The sequence below is a fragment of the Equus asinus genome, chromosome 3, assembly GCF_041296235.1.
Source record: "Equus asinus isolate D_3611 breed Donkey chromosome 3, EquAss-T2T_v2, whole genome shotgun sequence".
NCBI classification, from domain to species: domain Eukaryota; kingdom Metazoa; phylum Chordata; class Mammalia; order Perissodactyla; family Equidae; genus Equus; species Equus asinus.
In genome coordinates, this window is record NC_091792.1 from 10,985,373 (window position 1) to 11,003,470 (window position 18,098).

An 18,098-nucleotide genomic window follows, 5' to 3' on the forward strand; every position below is an offset into this window, starting at 1 on the left:
AAAATTGATTCTTAAGATAGATTATTTGATTTCTCCATCCAGGATAAGTTGAAAAAATCAACACGTATATAATTACTGAACACCTATATAATTACTGTTATATTTGTTTTGACACATAAATAGTCATATATTCATTATTTTATCCATCCATGGATGCATCTTATTTTAATACCTCCCAAAAATGAGTTGCAGATATCAGTACATTTCAACCCTAAACACTGTAATATACACATCATTGCTTAGATCTCACTATCTCTTTATACTCTGGCTGAGGTTAAATTTATGTAAAACAAAACACACAAATCCTACCTGTGCCATTCAATGTATTTTGACAAGCGCACACATGTATGTAACCCAAACATCTACAAAGAGAAAGAACTTCACTCCAAAATCCCTTCCAACTCCTATCCGTCAATCCCTGTTGCCAAACCTCAGAAGATGTCTTACATTTTTCATCATAGGTTAATCTTGACTCTTCTGGCACTTTATATAAATGAAACAATATGGCATAAGTTTTTTTGTGTATGACTTTTTTCAGTCAGAGCAAATTTTCACTCACCTTTTACGAATCATTTTTGATGTAACATTCATTTTCCTTTTTCTCAAATTGTACCCTATGGAAATTACTCTATGTTAAGATGAGTGATAAACTCAGTTTATATTTATTTCAAAATGTTATATTTAGGCTTATTTTTGAAAATAGTTTTGTTGGGTTTACCATTCTAGGCTAAAAATTTGCAAAGAATTTTTAATCTATGAATTGGTGTCTTTTATCACTCTGGACAACTTTAATCTTTTTCTGCTATTGCAAATCCCATTACGCAACCCAGATTAAAAGCATGTTAGATCTTTTTCTCTATCCTTAATGCCTTTTGAGCTTTCTTTCATACTCTTTATTTCTTTAACTCTCTATGTTGTAGGTAATTTATACAGATTTGACTTTACGTTAATTAGTTCCTTCTTTAGCTGAATATAGTTTGCTATAAATATCATCTAATATTTTTTAAGACGGATGTGTATATATTTAATTTAGAAGGTCTATCTAGTGCTTTCCAAAACTTCCTGGTCAATTTTGATAATCTCTTGCCCTTTGGTCATACATTTTATATTCTTTTAATTTTTTAACAGATAAAATATAAATATTATATGTACAATAGTAATATTGCTAGTTACAGGTCTGATTTCTTTAACTGCTGTCGTTTGCTGGTGGTAGATTGTGTTCTCTTGTGCTTTTTGCTCTGAGTGAATGATCTTTGGAATGTATTTATGGAAATTCCTTGAGGCCTAAATTTAGAGCACATTCATCCAACAACTCTTGTTTTGAGCTTGTTTTTTCTAGGCGTCTGAGGATACAAATTTATGCATAACATGCTCTGAGATAATACAAATCAGTTTCACACTCACAGAAGGGCAGAGTTGTGGTAGAAAGTCTCAGTGGCTACATTTGTTTATTCTTGCTCAATCCAGAACTAAAGTTAAGGCAAGAAATCATGCCACTCTTGTTAGATGGCTTGGTTTTCTGTTTATCCACTGATACTGCCCACCTTCCTTTGTCCTAGCTTTATTCTGTGTCTGTAATTTCACTTCCCACTTGCATGGAAACAGGCTCTGCATGAACCACGGATATTTTTTTCTCCTCTCACCAACATGCACATGCATGGTCCAATAAATAGCAAACTCAGCCTGCTAGAAAGGACTGATGACTGCAAGTTTAAATCTGACTTCAGCAGTTATTTACTTCCCTGAATATATTGTTAGTAATTTCTAGTGTCTGATGATTTCCCTCACTTTCCCACTCCTCAGTGATTTGTGTTTTTTTGTTCTTCTGAACAAGTAGTTCTCCAGTATTCCATTGTGAAAATGCACCCATGTCATTACTGCTTGAATAAAGGCAAGTAGTTATTTCAAAGACTTTTAAAGAGAAACTCAAATCAGAAAGGCAGGTTATGGGAGGAAAATGCATGCTCTATAATTCTAGTAGCTGCCATATGTAGATGGTGTAGGGAGGATGAACTATTCCTCTACCCTCTAGGTTCTTCCGGCTGGTCTAAGAATTAAATTGACATCAGACAGAATAACAGGGAAAATCAAACAAAGCTTCATAATATGTCTACATGAGAGAAACCCAGAAAACTGAGCAACTTACCAAAATGGCTGAAGCCATCACCTTAAATACCATCTTTAGTTAAAGACAAAGGAGGATGTTGGGGGTAGTGGTTTGGAACTTCAAGGGGGAGGAAGGAAATTCACATGGAGATGGAAAAGCAAATATTTGGTAAAAACATGTTTGCCATACCTTGCAAAAATAACGGGACAACGGGAGGACTTTGATTGGATGGGCCTTGCTAGGCTCCTCTCTGTCTACCACACCTAGTTTATATTAAACTGTAGCTTTATCTTATGGTATTAGCTCCTTCCTGGATTAGGCCTTCTATCTTAAATTCTTTTAGGCAGTTAGAGGAATGGTCAAAGTTTCTTCCTGAATCTTTTGTTCTTAAAAATAATCAAGCCAAAGTGACACATTTTGGGTGGCAAATTCTGATCCTCTACAATAGAGATAGATATAAATATAGATACAGATATAGATATACAGACATACACATCTTTCAGTACTTTGTCTCTTGATTTCTTTTATCTCTGTGTCAGTGTAAGTACTAAATGTATCTATTAAAAATTCTTCTTTTTTAAGTAGATTATGCCACTGTCTTTATTCTGCTTAATTTTCCTTAAATACATTTTCTTCTTTGATATCTCTATAAATGTTTGTGATGACGTTGGATTAAAGTAATGTATTGTCTTTGCTGCCTCCAGAAATATATTTTTTCATGTTAATTTCATTAGCTTTCTCTCTATTTCACTTTTTCCTTCATATATATACATATACATACCCATATTCCTATATATATATATGAATATGTATAAACATAAATTTGTTTGTATATTTAAATAAACAGAAATTTATGGGGAATGCAAATTAATTTATAATCAGGAAATTCAATTAGACTGAAAAAGCAATTTATTTTAATTTGCATACTATAAACTGTAATGAAAATATAAGCATGCATGTGCATTTTTGTATAAATGTATTATTTAAATTGTTCCAAATCTATCCCCTTCCTTAATGTGTGAAATCAACTTTATCACTTAGTATAAACTTCTAAAGATACAAATATTCCATACTAAATCTCCTGTTTATTAACAGTTTCTCAAAATTTTAACTGTTTTGCTTCAAAAAAAACCCCACTCCTATACATATTTTGAGTTAATTTTTTTGGTAAGAATTTTTTTCAAATATGCTCTTACACACCATAGCAGCATAAGCAGGAGCAAGCTTACAAGGTGGTTAACTTTACTCTTACTCCAACTAGAAGGATTCTGTAAGAGTAATGTAAGATATCATTGTCTGGCTCCATATGGCTTTTCATGAAAAAGACACACCTACACCAAAACACGTCCCTCTTGCCTTCAGAAAGTGAGACCACAAAGGAAGGTCCTGTTTGCACAGAAATACCTGGTAACTGTCATAAATGAAAAGTTCATGTATTCAGCAAATATGAAAATGCTTCTTGAAAGGTGTCATTTCTGTAGCTCTCCAATAAAGTCAGAGTAAATTCGACTTAACTTTAGAGACTACAGGTAGGAAATAGTTGACAACGCTGGCATGTGGCCTTTCTGTTCTCAAATCTCAATGACATCTGTTTGGCTAATGAGGCAGAAAACAGGAGCAATTTCTGAAAATATTACACAGTATTGTCCATGTTTTATTTACATCTAAAGTTGAACTTATTTTAATTGTTAAATCAAAATAAATAAGGTGAATAAGTTTGAGGATACAACAATTTCTGTTTACAGAATTGTACCGAAACTATTTTAAGACAAAAAGAGAGATTAAAAATTAACATGGGAGGGCTGGCCCAGTGACTTAGTTGTTAAGTTCACATGATCCACTTTGGTGGCCTAGGATTCACAGGTTCAGATCCCAGGCACAGACCTATGCACCACTCATCAAGCCATGATGTGGTGGCATCTCACATGCAAAATAGAGGAAGACTGGAACAGATGTTAGCTCAGTGACAATCTTCCTTAAGCAAAAAGAGGAAGCTTGGCAACAGGAGTTAGATCAGGGCCAATCTTCCTTACCAAGAAAAACAAATTAATGTGGGTAACATATCTGAAGACTACTAGTAGAAAAGACCAAACCTACTGCCTCTGTCCTGTGTCCCCTCTGAACTGGTGAACCCTGGGTGCTGAAGCAGAGTGCAGGAACTTAACTACTACACCACCGGATTGACCCCTCCTAATTCTTTTTGGTGCTTAATTGACTCACCTCTGGCACTGGGGACCTTAATGCAGGTCCTTGCTTCTTTTGGCACCAGTCAATTAATGGTCATTAATTTCTGTCATCTTCATTGCTTTCTGGCAAAGAAGAGAGCCAAGGTTTTCTTGCATGTTTTGCTTCCTCAGACCTGGAATAGAATTTAGATGCCACAATTGAAGCACTAGCTATGTCTATTGCTACTGGATTGGAATTACAGTCAGGCAAATTCAGCTAACAAAGCCGAAAAATGGTATTTATTAAAAAAAAAAAATATATAGTGGCATTCCCAATTTATACTAAATATTATAGAATTTAAAATGTTTTTATATAGTTATATCAATTCTGTGACACTGCATATTTTGGTTGTTAAAAAGATTAATTAAAAATTTTTATTATTCTGTGGAATATATGCATAGTTTGAAAATGATAATAACGATATTACTGCACTAATTAAACTACTGAGCACAGTTTTAAGTTTTTATGGCAGTTCTATTTATCCTTGGACTACAATCTTCTAAAAATGTACAATCAACAGTCAGTGTCTAAAATCACTTGAAATAATTTTAATGTGTTTATGTTACTATGTTTATTTCCATTTTTTCAGCTTTTAGGAGTTATATTTTCCTTTTTAATTTTATTTTTGTCTATTAAAGTCATCAATAATTTTCAAAGCCAAAACCATAAGATAAATTTAAAAGACTATACAGGGCATAGAGATCTTTTCCTAGTTTCATACATGTTATTAAGTGTGTATGCCATTGCTTATTCAAACAGTCCTTCCTTTTCATTTTCCTCAAAGGTAAAACTGGACAATAATGCTATCTACCCCAAAATATTTTGGGGACGATTCAGTGGGGAATATTTGTTAACAGCTGATATTTATGCACAGACATTTGGCGAATTCTATATATGTTTATTGAATAAACTAAAAATGGTTTCTATTAATTCCAATCACTCTATATACTTATACATAAGGCCTACAGTTCAAAAATACAGAATAACTGTAAAAACATTTTAAGTGATTTGTTCCCAAGCTAAGTTTTTTTGTATAGGGAGGAGATTACTAAGTCAATGAACAGGCAGATGAAAAACTAAAATGCTAATCCTTAAAAATACAAGAAGGCTAGAAAGTGTAATAAATTGTATTACACTCTCTACAGAGTGACTTTATCACAATTTTAGGACAATAAGAGTTGTAATAGGTTACTGAGTTTTGGGGATATCATTCCAGAAAATTCTTTCATCTTCCTCTTGATAAATTCAGGTTTGAACATTATTCTAGATCCTTCAACTTTTTTTCCAAATCTTACATATTCCTCTAGATAAGCTCCAGTTCGAAACAGTGCTGCTTTAAAGAGATGCCCAGAAGTAAACTTGAGTATGACCAGTGCAGATATTTTCCAGATTTTTCTGGAGAATCTACCTATTTTCTCAATTGTTCTAGATATATACATTTACAATTACAGCCTTTTTGCTTTTGCTTTTTTCTTGGCGTCCGCATCTCATTAACATTGCATTTTGAATTTATCCATTAACATCTATAGATCTTTGGTGTAAATTTAGAAACATATTTGACCTCACATAGAAGTAAATTCAAACAGAAGTCTCACGCCTACCAAAAGATGAAACACAATGAATTTGGAGACAAAGAGAGAGGAATGTTAAAATTTCCAAATTTGTGCCAGCATACGTGTGTGGCTCTGTGTTATTACAATCTTAAATTTGGACTCAGTAATGTAACCTGTAGAAATATGAATAAACTGAAATGTTCTTTGCGTGAACCACTAAGTAAGATCATTGCTTCTAACCTAGCCTCTTTTCCCCTCTTTGAAAGGTAATGTTTATATTGAGAGTTTCTACTGCCTTACAAACAGCTTTTTAAGCACGTGGACAGTAATAAAACATCATAAATGCTCATTTGAAAACACGGTGAAACAGTGAAAGTATTAAAAAGAGCATTCAAAGAAAAAAAATCCTGTAAAAACTAACTCTATTGTCTTATTGTAAGCTAACTGAAGATGCCAGCTTAAGTTGTTGACATTAAAAGTTCATTCGATTAGGTACTGTTTGTACGTAGATACACGGCAGCCCTCAAAACAAACAGCTGACATCAGGATCTATCAGGATTGGAACAAACATAGCTCATCCCAGTTATCTGGTTGTAAATTACCCTAAATTATGAAATGACAAAATCCAAGGAGAAATAGAGGTAGTTATAGACCAAGCTTAAGACACCGAGACATATTTGATCTATCTTGCTTTTCTTTTGGACAGAAATTTCCAAATTTTAGATTCAGTTAGTTATAGCATCTCGTTCAGTAATACCTGCTCAATGTATTCAGAAATACATTATATTTATCCCTATAATAAGGAGTAATTGCACACTTTATAACAAGGAGTAACTCTGTGTGTGTGTGTATACAAAATCTTGGTTGGAGAAATTTCTCTCTTTAACCCAAGGTGCGACTTGGCCAGCTTATTGACTAAAGAAAAATTTTTAATGTTAATATGTTTTTATTTTTGCTTACTTAGTAAAGTCCATCAAATGTAATCTTTACAGGCAATCTTACTTCCTGTAGGAGTATGTTTTTCTGTCCCAGCTATTCTCTTCCTTCTTCAGAGAAGTGACACAACTCTCACCCCACCCTCTTGTCCTTGTGGGCCTCATGTGCGGCCTCTGTGGCCTCTGCTTCCTCCTGAGATTAGTGGAGCAGAAGGACAGTTCCACAAGCCCTTAGAGTGGTTTTAGCACCAGGGATCTGATGAGAATATCTTAGAGAACACACTTATTTTAAGTCAAGACTCTAGATTCAACTTCAACAGTTTCAGACACTTTTGACAATGAATGAGAGTCTTGACATTTTCTTCTTGGGCACTTACGTGCTCCCTGTCATCACAGACATTGGTGATTTCCAAGGCAGGCGTTGCAAAGCAGACTGCAGTGCTCTGCCGCTGGAACAGAGCTCAGGGAGAAAAGTAAAGATCAAGTAGTTTCAAAGTGAAATGGTATTTGCACGTAAATATTCAAGAAGGAGAAGGAAAAGGAGGAGAAGGGAAAAATAAGAGAGCACATAATAGAGGGGAAAAAGTTTTGTCTTTTCGCTGGATAGCTAAATGCCAAGCTCCATTAACTTTAAACTCTTCATGTCAGTGATATAAGTTAGCAAGACAATCTAACAAAATATTCTTTTGGAATTTGTCCATTTTAATTTACTATCCAATGTAACACTTTACAAGCCTCATAGTACATTATCCTTTACACAATGTAATATGCAAATAATTACCAGAAAGTTAATGCATGTCCTTTGGGATTGCCTTTAAAAATTCAATATTAAAGATCAAAGGAGAAAACATAAAATAAAAGAATATCTCAGTAAACATATGTTGAATTATTTTTTCTGCTGGTACAGGGGTGTGAACACTTGAATTATTTTATTTTCCCCTGCCCAAAGGGAGCGACATCTTTGTTAATGATAAAACGTGCATTTTATACAAAATATTAAATACATTGTATTCATGTAAAACGTTCCTTCCAACATTCTTCTTGTTAATTTGCCCTGATGAATTATTTCTTCTCAGTTTATTTGTTTTTTCTTTTTTATTTATTTTTTCTTTTTTAAAGATTGGCACCTGGGCTAACAACTGTTGCCAATATTTTTTTTTTTCTGCTTTATCTCCCCAAATCCCCCCACCCCGTACACAGTTGTATATCTTAGTTGCCCGTCCTTCTAGTTGTGGGATGTGGGACGCCGCCTCGCCTCAACGTGGCCTGACAAGAGGTGCCATGTCCGTGCCCAGGATCCGAACCCTGGGCGGCTGCAGCGGAGCGCGTGAACTTAACCACTCAGCCACAGAGCCGGCCCCTCAGTTTATTAAAACTGAATGCCACAAAGGATATTTTGCAGAAGTAATACATTTTCTGTTATTATTGTTGGCAAAGGGAATGCAGATTACAAGTTTAACTTCATTTATAAGCAATATTAACTTGTTATTTCAAAAGTGTTATAGCTAAAGCAAGGGTTTGCAGATTTTTATTATTTAGAAGATACCTTTCCGATGCCACAATTCCCCATTTGGGAAAGATATATATATATTTTATAAACATACATATATATATTTATATACACACATATTTATGTATAGAATTAATTTTGATACTCCTTGTCATAGCCACAAAATATTCTCTAATTAAAGAGGCAATCCAATTACTAGCATGTTATTTTAAAAATAGGCTGTTGCCTTTTAATTTCTGGTAAAGGCTTTGATACTAAAGGTAATATATGTCCTCCATTTGAAATAATATTGAACCCAAAAGGAACCACTTGTTGTGTTTCACTCTTATCAGACAGAACCTTCCAAAGGCTCAGAGGTTATCTCCCAGGGGCTGACTGACCAAAGGCCTTTCTTTGGAATATGCAGGGTGTGAGCAACCCAGACCCGCTGAGTTAACTCTTTTCTGACCACTGAGCCAAACACTAACAAGGGAGATGGGCAGCGTGACTGCGCTAAACTAGTCAGGGCCCCTTCCTAGATCTGAGGCGGTTTTCCAAAACTATTTGTTATACCAAAGAGAGAGGGGTGGAATGGGCATTTGGGTCTCAATTACGACAGGGCTATTTCCCCACTTACTAGAACTCTCTGTAGCTGAACATGAAGGTGAAAGGAATAAAGAAGCATGTCAAAAAAGAAACATATCAATAAGTGGAAATAATATTTTCAAGTGTCTTAAAATCAAATTAACTTCCTTATTTGGGGAAGCTAAGTGATTGTTCATTAGGGTATTATTTGTTTTTTGTTGTTGTTATTCAAACATTAAGTAAATTATGAAAATACTAAATACATTATAATTTTTAAAGTATGGAATTAGAATATTAAAGAAAATCTAACTTTGAGTGTTTCAATAAATCATAAGCTTACCACGTAGTCAATCAATGACTTTTTCTGAATTACAAATGTTATACTCGTTGCTTAAAGAATAAAACTTATATCCCAAAGTGCCCTGTGATGTGGGAACATCACAGGCATTGAATCCCTTTTCCATTAAATACTAGATGTGTGACCTTGGGTGGCTTATTTAATCTCTCTGGTCCTCAAATTTATCCTCTGTAGAAACAGGTGATGATTCTCACTCTGCAAATTTGTATGAGCAATAAACAACAAACAAATAGAAATTTGGCAAATAATGGACTTCTTTCTCAAAGTTGTATTTAGGATGACTCGGATTAGATCTTGTTTTAGGACACAGGTATTAAGGAGCCAGATTCTTGAATAAGTTATTGTCAAGATTAGGTAATTGCTCAGGAGGCTCATCCATTAAAATTTTTAAGAGCAGCTATTCATCTACTTTCGTTCCCTTATGGAAAAAAATCTATTTCTTTATTTAATTATATAAAATTTATGAATTCTTTATTATGGCACATAAAAGGGTCTAGATCAGAGCAAAAATCCAGAATATCAAATTATTTTTAATGCTGTCTCTAGGTGTTTATTAAACGTGAGTCAGGAACATCAATACCCGCCAGCATGCTACCCAACAGCATTTTGATTTATTTCTTCCCTCAGGTTAGAGAAAGCCATCGGCACTCTCTCTTCTAGACTTTTCTCCTCAACGGGATTTGGGCCCATGGCCCCATGTGCTTCTAGCTCTTCCTTTATAATGTTTGTTTTTTTTTTTAATTTTGTCCCGTCTTGTATGATTCTTCAATTATTTGCATACTGGAACTGCCTTCCCAAGCAAGCAAACATTGTCAAGACTCTGCTATCTTAAAAAATCAAATGCCTCCCCCACTCCAAGTTTCACCTTTTTCTAACAATATACCCCATCTACATTTCTCAGTGTATAGACAGGCCTCAGAAACAATAACAGGAAAGGGCCAGTCAGAAACAGGAAAACTTCAAAAGTAACAGAGAAAGAATGACGTGAGGGATCACACCCCCACCCCCGACCTCCTGCCAAACAGAGACAAACATTGAAGAGAGTGGTCAGCAAGAGAAGGGACGGAGGAAGGAGGAGAAGTGCAGAGAAGTGCCCAATAAATTTGACAAAGGAGATTTTCTCTATGACTTTCAATCATTTTTCAAATTTCACTGAAAACTAAAATTTTTCTTTCCTTTTACTACATAATATTTATTTTTTTCTTTCTTATATCATTCTCATTTTAGAGTGATGGTAAAATATGTTGATACAGTTCATATCAAACAATAGAAATTAACAATTAAGCAAGTACTTTCTGTTAAATTTTGCACATTTAGTGGGATTAGGACTAAATATTCTTTTATTTGGTGTAGAAGATGTCTTGAGAGTTCTTTGACGCCTCATAGCTTTTACTCTGAGTTTCCATACAAAGTAAAATGTGAAACAAAAGCGATAACAATTCACTGATAGGTTTTAATGAGATTAATATTTACACAGCAGAATCCATATATGCAAAATATCTCTAAGGGAGCTGATTTTCTCGAATCAATACCATCTTGCTCGCAAACTCTCATTTCCACTAATGGAAGGGAAGAAAAAAACCTGGAGAATTAAATTTGACATTTCCCCGCCCTTCACTTTTTTCTCTCCGTCTAAATGAGTTATTTGGGGCGAGTTATTCAGTCAACTCAGTGATCAAACTCCCTGCGCTGTCTGGTCCCCAGGGTCCTCCCGCACTCTCCTCATTTCCTGATGTGCGTGAGGAGAGAGAAATACTTCCTTTCCTTCAAGAAGAGGGCCCAGCCACTCTGCACGTCTCTACCAACCACCAGTCGTGTTGGTCTCTTTAAGCTGGTGTGTGGGTCGAGCTCTGTCCTCGCTGAAGGAGAGCCTGAGTGTTTGCGTGAAAGATATTTTCAGACTGTTCTCTGGGCAGGGCAGTAGCTCCAGGGAGCTGAGCTCCGGCTCCTCCCTGCTGGCACCATCAGCCTCTCACTGGCCTGCAGACCCCCTGACGTCTGGCTGCAAATCCTGAAGACCCCTGGCGTAAAGATCTTCCCTGCAGCACTCATCAAAGGGATGATGGGTCCTCCTTGGTAGCTCACCGGTCAAGTCAGCCATCTTTTTTTGAGGTCCCTCACAGCGCAGGGGACTTTTTGTAGTCTTTTGGTTACTGGTGAGCAAGAGAAACTGAGGAGGGCCGTCCTGGCCTTCTGAGCATGCCCTGCTCTCTGCTCCTTTTGCTCTCCTCTCCTGCACCACCTGCTGTTGGCAGCGAAGTAGGAAAATTGCTGTTCCTGTAGCCTTGTGCCACCTCCCTATCTCAACACCCAGACCATTCCCACCTAGGGTGTGCTAGGTCCTTGCTCCTCCCTCTGTCCGCCAGGCCAGTTCTCTTCACACTGTGGTCTCCAGCCCCGCCATCTGTAAGGACTCCCTTCTTTCGAGACAGGAAGAGAGTGGCGTTATCAAAGACCCAGTTCTTTCTACTTTGAGTCTCTGTATTCAGACACCAAAATATTGGTCCAGGTAATAAAGGCTTTTCTCTTTGAGTAAAAGCAGAATGTGAAAACTGTTGCCCCAAAATTAATTTAGGATTTTTTTATTAATTACTCTACTGAAAATTTATTTTCTGTAAAGGCTTGCGATGATGTCTTTTATGTAATTACATATGGATTGCCAGTTTTTCCGCCAACATATATTAACTAACCCATTCTTTTCTCACTGATTAAACTAATAGCTATATTGAATATTAACTTTCCACATATACTGAAATCTCTTTCTGGGTGCCTTCTTCTGCTTCATTCATTCATCTATTCCTAAATCGATACCATATTGATTACATTATAAATTCTTCATCATGTATTGTGAAATTTGGTAAGGCAAATTCATCTCACTGCTCTTTTATTTATAATATTCTTGGACACTCTAATATACCTCTATTAATTTCAAGGTCATTTTATACGATTCCCAAAAAACGATTTAAATTCTGAAAGGAAATATTGTAAAAAATAATTAAAAGTAATTTTATTTTCTATGATGTCAAATCTGCCTCTCTAAGAACATCATGTACTATTTCACTTGTTCATTTGCTGTTTTGAAACTTTTTAACCATTATACTAAATATGTTGGTCTTAAGATTCAATCATTAGGCAAATTATTTTCCCCAGTACTGTATCTAGTGGCCTGCTGTATTCTCTTATGTGATGGCTAATTGTATGTGTCAATTTGATAGGGCTAACGGATGCCCAGAGAGCTGGTAAAATGCTCCTATTTTTCCTATTCATTATCATAAATCATGAGAATCAACTGCACGTAGTTGTTTAAAGTCTTTTTTTTTCTTCTATACAAGTAGTATCATATTAACCATACTTTCCTGAAAAAGTGCTATTTTTCCTTAAATATGTCTTGGGCATCTTTCATTTCTGAAGTATAGTTAAATTGAGAATTCTGAGGTAATTCCATTCAATACCTCAATGCATAAAGGAAAAAAAGGTAATTCCCTCGGGAGAACTTCTTAGGGGCCGTTGCCTCAAACAGAATTTTCTCTCCTAGTGGCTCTGGACTAGTGCTGACACTGGCAAACATGGCCCTATTTTATTTAATTCAAGGGGAAATAGTTGAAGAAGAACTGGTTGATTCAAAATTGATCATACTGACACATTGCTCAAAAAGACCAATTGGTCAACAATGACTATTTCTAGCCATTTATTTTCAATACTTTGTAATTTTGTTCACAATGGGGGTGTTTTGTAATTTTCTTGCACCTTTAAGCATTTTCATTCTTAAAATTTTTGCAAACTCTGAGATGGTTTTGAAACTTTGCACATGATTCTTAACAGGTTAGTTCAGGTTTTGATGTCTAAACATGCCACTGGCTGTGACTGAGGTTGTACATGATTCTTTCTAAAGCTTTAGTCTTGAAAGGAGAAATTGTTTTACATTATAGCAATATAACGACATGAGTGGTAGAAATTATATTTAAAATGCTACCAGAGATCCTTTTACAGGTTTAAAGAATTAAAATTGCGAGGAAATGTGTTTATAGAATTAAAATTGCGAGGAAAATGGTCGAAAACATAATTAGAGAGGCAATATAGCTACCAGTGATCAAATATAAATTATATTTAAAAAATAAAGATACTTGAGAAAATGTAAAACTTCTTTCAAATGTTTTTTAAATTTCTTAATCATCCATTTTCATGAAAATAAATATTTAACAATTTCAAAACAGTCATTGGTGGCTTTCTGCTTTCACACATTCCCTGAGAAACAGGACAAAATTTAAAACGCATGGAAACAAATAGAGCATAGATAATTGACTAAAAACTAAATACAAAAAAATCTCAGAAAAAGAGACAAAAAATTGAAATATTATAAAACATCCCCAAGATGCATACACTCACACATAAGAGAACAATTAGCAAGTGAAATACATTTGTAATTTCCACCAAATTGTTTTTGTCCCTGCAGCAACTGAACATCAATATTTTAATGGTCTTTGCTTATTTTCTGGTAATATTTGGGTCCTCATCATATTCATAAAAATGGCTGAGTCAAATGTCCACAGAATAAACTTACCATCTTTTGATATGTGACCATAAAGCGAAAATGAAAACAAATCTTTATTAATGGCATATGACTTACATAATACCTTTAAAGACACCCTACTCATCAAGAGAATAAATATAAGCCTTTGAAAATTTATCAATCCTTTGAAAATTTATCATGCCTTCAAACCCCAACAAACAGGCTTATAGTACATGTATTCTTTATTTCTTTTGTCTGAGATCTTACTGCTATAGAAGCTCTCGTCTGTCTTTGTGCCTTTGATTCTTTCTGGCTTCTGACTGCTGACAATACATTCTGGAACACAGACAAGACAAACAATGAAACTACTGTGGCCAGTATTGTCATTAAGAGACACACTACAAATCCCAGAATGTTCCACTATAAAAGTAATAAACCATTCAATTTTGGGAAAAATGAAATGTTTCCTTAAAATGTTAGACAGCTTTAAGAAAAATAGTCTTAACTTAAATATTAACAGTAATTTGAAATCTTTCTGACTAATTAAGTGGAATGTAAATACTAGGAGTTCATCAATAATAAATATCATCGCTTCAAACATATATTACTTTGAGTACCCCTGACATAAAAAACAAACTGAACATATTCTTCACTTTTAACTAAATCATCCAACTCATTCAAACTTTTTCACTCAAGGTAGACGACATACAGAAAGGCAGAGCTCCCTCTGAACAGCCCCTGTACTCCAGTAAACCAAACTGACATTCTGAAATAATCTACAGGCAGACTACAGAAAGCTTAAGGGAAATTGAAGGTACGTGACCAGTGAATCTTAGACCAGTGTTCCCATGTCATTAATAAAGCACCTTTGTTTACCTCCTAAATTCCAGCTTGTTCTCATATTCATCTGACTATTATTACTCTCAACTCTCAGGTGTTTATAAATCCTCTATCTATTGTGAAAAATAGCTTTTAAAAGAGAATTTAGCACTGTGACTTTCTTGTGGTATCAAAAAAGAGATTCCCAACAGAGAAAAGTCTCTTTTATGAAAAGGAAACTGAAATTATGAAAATTGTAAAATATGACAGTATCACAGGGTAAATCTAAGAGTCAATGGCAGGTTCAATGTTGAAAACTTTTTCCGGAGAGATTTGTATCTGTTTTAGATATATCAATGTAAAAAGTAATTCTTTCAACAATAAAAGGAAGAAAATAATTTTGGATTGAAATTTACTATTATTTTTTTAATTTTTATTTTTTTTGCTATGTGATCCAGAGCTCCACAGCTGCTGAAATATTTTTGCTTACAGAAAACAACATATAAATATCTGGGTAAAATTGGTGCAGAGCTTATGTTAGCCTTTCCATTTATCATGTCTCAGGCCCACTTGACAGCTATCAGAAACCCCATAATCCTGAATAGTTCAACACACAAACTCTAATCTACTGGTTATAATGGAACTTTCCCATTAGTGTGTTAATCCTTTGAAGAAAGACACTAATCATATAGTAGTTTCAAAGAGTTAATGTGCCTGGTCAAATAATGAATTTACTCAAGTTTCCTTGAGATGCATAAGTATTGACAGAACTCAAGCCATTTCTACTTTCTGGGTCAGAGTTTCTGAACCTTGTCACTGTTGACATTTTACACCAGGTAATTCTTTGTTGTAAGAGGGTGTCCTACGTACGCAGTGGAGCATGCTGAACAGTATACCTTGTCTTTATCCACTAGATACCAGTTAGCCCACTTCTCCCAGTCACGACAGTCAAAAATGTCTCTGACATTGCCAAATGTCTCCTGGAGGACAAGGGCAAAGCCACCTCTGGTTGAGAATCAATCTTTTAGGCTCATCTAAACTTGTAATACAGTATGAGATGGGATTAGAATAATAATATGGGGCAAAAGATATTTTAAAATAAGCATGAAAAATGTATGGCATCTAAAAATACGCTTTTAAAATCTGTATTTTCAAATTTCAGCCTGCATTCTTGTTTCCTTTAAGAGGCATGCAATCATAGTAATGATAGCTTGACCAATTTTTTCATTGGTAGAAATGTCATCAGACTACTTGTAGTAGAGTTATAAGGAAATCACTCAGATCATCATTTAGCATGAGCCTTCCTTCCAAATACTGAGGTGCCCAAGGGGTTTTTGCTTGGGGGGAAGGAAAGTGGAGTTCTTAGAGATCTTTATCATGAGAATGTATCAGCTGGTTTCAGGAACAGTTGGTCAAGATTGGTTCTCAGAAAGAGGGAGGAATTATTCTCTCAGTTTAGCAGCTATTGGTGGGCAATTTTGTTTTATCAAAAAAAGCTAATAAGAACAGTTGTGGGAAGTCAGGGTCTTTATTTCCACACTGAACATTTTTCAGTCCTTCAGGATTTTGTCTGTATTCATCTTTGAAGTCTGGCGACGATTGTTACTCCTGAACAAAAGAAAAATTGGGGGCGAATGCTCCTCACTTATAATATTTATAGGTCTTTCCATGATACTGCCACATCAAAATTGCACTAGATAAAATTAGACAAGCAAGGAAGACTTTGTTTAAGACTACCGCGATAGGGAAGACAGGCTGAACTTAACTCTGCTAAAACAAAAGGTAGGTGGGTTTTTAAGTCCTGGGGTGAGCTAGTGGGAAAGTACTGGAGGATGTTAGAGGGGAGGTTGACCAATGGAGTGTGAGCACCTTGAGTTATTCCTTAGTTGACAAATGTTTTTCTCTGTGATTACGCCATCTGTGTCTGTTAATTGGCACCCATCAAAGTTAGACCCCTATCCTCTCATAAGGACAGGAGATAGGGGTGCTACTGTCCTTCAATGTTTACTTTTCAAAAAGATGGTCCTTGAGAAAGATAGTTCTAGGTTGGAAAACTGGGAAGAAGCTGAAAGATTTACATACATTTAAAAGGGTCACAGGAAGAATTAACAACTACACATTGTCTAAAAGGAAATGTTTTAGGAAAAGGGAGATCAGAGACCTATAGTTAGGAACAAATCTGTCTAAAGTTTAGTTAAGTTGAAGGAAATATTAAGGCTATCTTGGTCAATACTCAAAAAGTATAATGGATTCACACTTGTAAATGGAATTCACTATTTTTACTTCCTTACAGCTCAAAATCAGAGTCATCAAATTTTTTCTAGGGATAGTAGAACCCAGCAAAGGAAACAAAAGATGTATTTATATTTGTTTTGCAAAATAAAACCTTGTAAAAAGATTACAGGCACAATAGCATGGCGCTCCATTGCCAAAACCATCTGCTTGAGAGGAGAGAGGGTTTTTCTGAACTTCAAGTTATTCCTAAATGCCACAACTAGGATAAATGATCAAAATACTATAAAAACAATTTTTTTCTGTCTAAGGAGATAAAAATCCTTCCTCATTTTAGGGAGTAGAATTTCATGGACACATTTATTTGGGATAAAACTAAAGGGATCTTTCCCTTTGAGTGAGTTCTCAGTAAGCTCCTCCCACCCTTTTATGCCAAAATTGGGAAAATATGATAGCTTTCAGGAGCATCCCAGTGAGAAAGAATTTACTTCCCATTTGGAACCCTGAGAGGAGAGAACCTGGTGCCAGAACATAGTGGCTGCAGGAGAGGTGGAACAGCTCGGATAGACAGAGAGAAGGCCCAGGATCATGCTTCCTGTTTCTCGTGACCCGGTTATGGGCTGCAGGAAATAACAATGCTCTTTTTTTTTTTTTTTTTTAAAGATTTTATTTTTTCCTTTTTCTCCCCAAAGCCCCCCGGTACATAGTTGTATATTCTTCGTTGTGGGTCCTTCTAGTTGTGGTATGTGGGACGCTGCCTCAGCGTGGTTTGATGAGCAGTGCCATGTCCGCGCCCAGGATACGGACCAATGAAACACTGGGCTGCCTGCAGCAGAGTGTGCGAACTTAACCACTCAGCCACGGGGCCAGCCCCAACAATGCTCTTTTATGCCTCAGTGAGAGAACAAGACTGAGACCAACTGGCAGTTGGTTAGGCCAGTGGACCTAAAAAGTCCTGGACTTTGGACAAGGAGAGCCCAAAACATGGAGATTTCAAAACCAGAGGCATCTGAGGAAGTTACATATATCAGGAGTGGAGATCCACACACCCAAGGGCCAGTATGGATTTATTACATCCCTGTGCATACCAACAAGGATTTGGAGAAGAGTATAGGACTAGAGTTTCCTCAAAGGACAATTTGTAAGCTTCTCTTAAAGCTAGGGGCTGTTTAGGAAGACCAAAAAAACATAGGAATAGAAAAGACAATGTAAATTGGCATATTTTGCATGTGTCTGTGAGGAAGATTGGCCCTGAGCTAACGTCTGTTGCCAATCTTCCTCTGT